A 5406-nucleotide genomic window follows, 5' to 3' on the forward strand; every position below is an offset into this window, starting at 1 on the left:
TGAAAATGGAAACTCAACATAGCAAAACCTATGGGATGCTGCAAAAGCAGTTTTAAGAGGGAAGTTTGTAGTGATAAATGCCTATATTAAGAAAAAAAGAAAGATTTCAATAAATAACCTACGTACACCTTAAGAAATTAGAAAAAGTAGGACAAATTAAACCCAAAGTTAGCAGAAAGATGGAAATAAAGATCAGAGCAGAAAAAAAAATGAAATAGAGACAAAAAAAAAACAAAAACAAAACAAAATAAACACAATCCATGAAACTAAGAGATTTTTAAAATGATAAACAAAATTGACAAACCTATAGCAAGATTAACTAAGAAAAAAGAGAAGACTCAAATAAATAAAACTAGAAATGAAAGAGACATTATAACTGATAGCACAGAAATACAAAGGATCACAAGACTATTATAAACAAAATTATACACTAACAAATTGTATAACTTAGAAGAAATGAATAAATTTCTAGAAACATGCAATTTACCAAGACTGAACCATGAAGAAGTAGAAAATATGAACAGACTAATAATGAGTAATTCGCAATCAAAAACCTCCCAAAAAGGAAAGCCCAGGATCAGCTGGTTTCTGATGAATTCACTGGTGAATTCTACAAATATTTAAAGAAGAATTAATGCCAATCTTTCTAAACTCTTTCAAAAAGTTGAAGAAGAGCAAATACTCCCAAAATAATTTTATAAGGCCAGCATTACTTTTATACCAAAGTCAGATAAGGACACTACAAGAAAAAAAAATTACAGGCCCATATCCCTGATGAATATAGATGCAAAAATTCTCAATAAAATATTAGCAAACTAAATTTAAAAGCACATTAAAAGGTTCATGTACCATAATCTAGTGAGATTCATCCCTAGGACGCAAGTATGTTTCACATATGCAAATGAATAAATGTGATATACCATATTAATAGCACCAAAGATAAAAATCATAAATCATCTCAATAGATGCAAAAAAAAAGCACTTGACAAAATACAACATCATTTCAAAATAGAAAACACTGAACAAATTGAGTGTAGAAGGAACATGCTACATTTTAATAAAGGCCATACACGACAAGCCCACAGCTAACATAATATTCAGTTGTGAAAAGCAAAAAGTTTTTCCTCTAAGGTGAGGAATAAGACAAGGATGCCCACTTTTATTCAGCATAGTATTTAGTAGTCCTAGGCAGAACAATTAGGCAAGAAAAAGAAATAAAGGCATCCAAATGGAAAAAGAAGAAGGTAAAATTGTCACTATTTGCAGATGACATGATATCATATGTGGAAAACCCTAAAGACTCCACCAAAACACTTAGAACTAATAAATGAATTCAGTAAAATTGGAGGATACAAAATCAATATTCAAAAATCTGTTGCATTTCTATACACTAATAAGGAAAAATCTGAAAAACAAATAAAGAATACAATTCCCTTCACAATAACATCAAAAACAATAAATTATCAGAAATAAATTTATCCAGGAGGAGAAATCTCTATATACTGAAAACTATAAGACTTTGATGAAAGAAATTGAACATGACACCAACAAATGGAAAGATATCCCATGTCAATGGATCAATAGAATTAATATTATTATAATGTCCACACTACACAAAGCCATCTAGAGATGTACTGAAATGCTTATCAAAATTCCAAAAACATTTTCCACAGAAATATTAAAAATTGTCCTAAAATTGGTATGGAACCAAAAAGGACCTCAGATAACCAAAGCAATTCTGAGAAAGAACAAAGGTGAAGGCATTACACTTCCTGATTTCAAACTATATGCTAAACTGTCCTAGTGTTAAGTGCCTGACAATGAGCTTTTTCGATTATAATTTAAGTGACTGACATTAAGCTTTTGATTGCTAAGACATCCATTTCAAAGATCCATCTTGAATAAACACACTGCCGGCTATACAACTAGATAAAGAGCCGGGCTGCCCCATCCATGATTTTCCCTTTTTAGAAAGTCCCGGGAGGCCTAGAAAACTGACTGCTTGCTTTTCCCTTTCTGAATTTTAATTACTGCTCTGATGTTTTAAATTCACTAATCAAGAGTGAACCCCTGAAAGACCTTACCCTTGACTCCAATAAAGATGGAACCCCAGGTCTATGCTCTCTCTCTGTCTCTTTGTGTCTCTCTCCTCTTAACTTTGCTGGGTGGCCCTGAGTGTGCCCTGTACACTCTAGGACTTGTGAGAAATAAACCTAATTTTTTCAAAGTTCCCTGCAGGTTGTTGCTGAGGTACATCTTGCAATTATAATTAGAACCACAAGGGCTGGACCAGCCACAACACCAGTTCTGGTCAGGGTGATATCTGTGGGGGTTTTCCACGAGTAGTATGGGCCCAGGTGAGTGCACCAGGCATTCCTACCTGATAGCATCCCTATCAAGAGGTTGAGACTGAAAGAAAACAACTTTCGTAATCAAAGCAGCATAGTGCTATTGCAAAAATAGACACATAGACCAATGGAATAGATTCTGGAGCCCAGAAATAATCCTTTACATATATGGTCACCTCATATTTGACAAGAATACTCAATGGGGAAATGCTAGTCTCCTCAATAAATGGTGTTGGGAAAACTGAATAAACATATTGAATAAAATTAGACTCATATCACTCACAAAAATTAACTCAAAATGAATTAAAGGCTTAAGCATAGGACCTGGAACTATGAAAAAGACATAGGGAGAAAGCTTCTTGATATTGATCTTCACAACAACTTTTTTTCGATATGACACCAAAAGCACAAACAATAAAAGCAAAATTAATTATTAAGACTACATCAAACTAAATTAGTGGGAATACATCTTTTGCACAGGGAAAGAAACAATCAATGAAAGAAAAAGCAACCCACAGAATGGGAGAAAACATTTGCAAATCATATATCCAATAAGGGATTAATATCCAAAATATATAAAGAACCCCCAAGTCAATAACAACAACAACAACAACAACAATAAAACAACCTGCTTAATAAAATAGGTAGAGGAATTGATTAGATATTTTCCCAAAGAAGACATACAAATCACCAACAGGTACATGAAAGGTTGCTTGACATCAGTCATCAATGCAAATCAAAACCACAATGAGATATTACCTCTTACTTGTTAGAATGGCTAAAATCAAGAAGACAAGAGATGACAACTGTTGGTGAGGATGTGGAGGAAAGGAAACCCTTGGTGGGAATGTTGGTGGGAATGCAAATTGGTGCAGCCACAATGGAGATTCCTCAAAAAATTAAAAATAGAACATAGAACTACCATGTGACCCAGCAATCCTACTTCTGTGTATGTCTTTAAAGGAAATGAAAACAGGATCTCCAAAAGATATCTGCACCCCTATGTTCATTGCAGCATTTTTCATAATAGCCAAGATATGAAAACAACCTAAGTATTCTTCAACAGATGACTATATAAAGAAGACTTGTTACATATGTAAAATGGAATATTATTCAGCAATGAGAAAAAAGGAAATCCTGCCATTTGTAATGACATGGATGGACTTTGAGGGGCTAGTGAGTGGGGGAAATGGTGAAATGTTGGTTAAAGGGTATAGACTTCCAGATATAAGATGGATAAGTCCTGGAGAATCTAATGGACAGCATGGTGATTATCATTAATAAAACTCTGTTTCATACTTGGAAGTTGCTAAGAGAGTAGACCTTAAATATTATCACTACTAGAAATAAATGGAAATTATGGAAAGGTATGGAGATGTTAGCTAACACTACAGTAGTAATTATTTTGTAATATATAAATGTATCAGCTCAAAGTGTTGTACCCCTTAAACTTAATGTTATATGTCAATATCTCAATAAAGCTGGAAAAAAATCAAATGGGCAGTTGGTAACCATCATGTCGTAACAACAGAAATTAGGTAAAATAAATATTCATTTGTATGAGGTTAAGATAGCTTGACATATTCCTTTAATAATGGGAGATAGACTAAGCTGTAGAATTTGAAACACTGAGTCAACTGATATCTAACATTTTGCATCTATCTATAAATGAGGGATGCCTTTGTTAACTAGTGTTAAAGATTTTTTTTAAGGATAAAATGATGACTCTCATACAGATATCAAATGAATATATATTAAAGAATTTATACTTATTCAATGAAACAACCCAGCCAGTGTTAAAACTGGTTTAAAAGGAAAGTAAGAAGGTACAAATGTATTTGGAATAAAGAAATTGAATTGCAACTGGAGATGAAATGGCTTTCTCCATAGTGGGGCAAGGGTGGGAGGGTGAGGAAATCAATGGAAACGCTACTAGACAAGACAGAATCAGAATGCTTATCAATATAGAAAGAGTTGTGAAACAGCCCAAAGAAAGTGAATGCCTAGAATCTGACAACGTGGAAGGATGTGCTGTATATAAACATGTTTCTTTCCATTTAGGCACAATTTTTGTTGTAGAACTGAAGTACTTACAACTTTGACTAAAGCTTCCTGTCCCCTAGGAGGAGCATATTGCACATGCTGTTTGCTCTGTGTATCACTCTAATGTAGGCTTTCATAGCTGACAAACCCTCCTTTCATATAAAGATTCTAAAGTGTGTTAATATGGCAAATCAGGCTTTACTCCAGTCTTGCACGCCTTGTAACCCATTTTGTTCTTTCTGTGAAGCTCTACAATCCTGGTCCAATAAATCTCCCTTGCCTCCTGATATATTTGGTTCCTGGGTCTTGGATAGCAAGAACTCAAGACAGTGAGGTCTCCTAGCTAGTCTAAATCTATTTGATTCCCAAGTTTTGGATAATGAGTAGTAGAAATGAGAATTTAGAGAGGGAACAATCCAAAATTTTATCTGGTCTATTCAAGATAGTACATGTTTAAGAAGAGAGAGCTCACCTTTCAGTTTAGCATCAAAGAATGATCATAATTTCCTTATTTTCAAGCTCTTAGACTGTTAAGTAGTATCAATAGAAGCTTCAGTTGAGGGGCATCTGGGTGGCTCAGTCGTTAAGCATCTGCCTTCAGCTCAGGTCATGATCCCAGGGTCGTGGGATCGAGCCCCCCATGGGGCTCCCTGCTCAGCAGAAAGCCTGCTTCTCCCTCCCCCATTACCCCTGCTTGTGTTCCCTCTCCCTTGCTCTGTCTTTCTCTGTCAAATAAGTAAATAAAATTAAAAAAAAAAGAAGCTTCAGTTGATGTTCAGTCGATGTTCAGTTAATGGTGTGATTAAGCTCTGAGGGTCTTTGGTAGAGAAAGTTATGGAGCTTTGAGATGAAGGAGGGTGAATTAGTCCAAGGGCTGGCACAATATTGGTGAAATGGTACACGAAAGAAAAGACTGTATGAAAATAGTGAATTAAAGATAACTGGACCTGAGATAGGGGGCGGAGCAAGATGGCGGAGGAGTAGGAGACGTGGATTTCGTCTGGTCTCAGGAATT

The sequence above is a fragment of the Callorhinus ursinus genome, unplaced genomic scaffold (assembly GCF_003265705.2).
Source record: "Callorhinus ursinus isolate GAN/ISIS: 27379988/994484 unplaced genomic scaffold, GSC_fseal_2.0 scaffold5, whole genome shotgun sequence".
Lineage (NCBI taxonomy): Eukaryota > Metazoa > Chordata > Mammalia > Carnivora > Otariidae > Callorhinus > Callorhinus ursinus.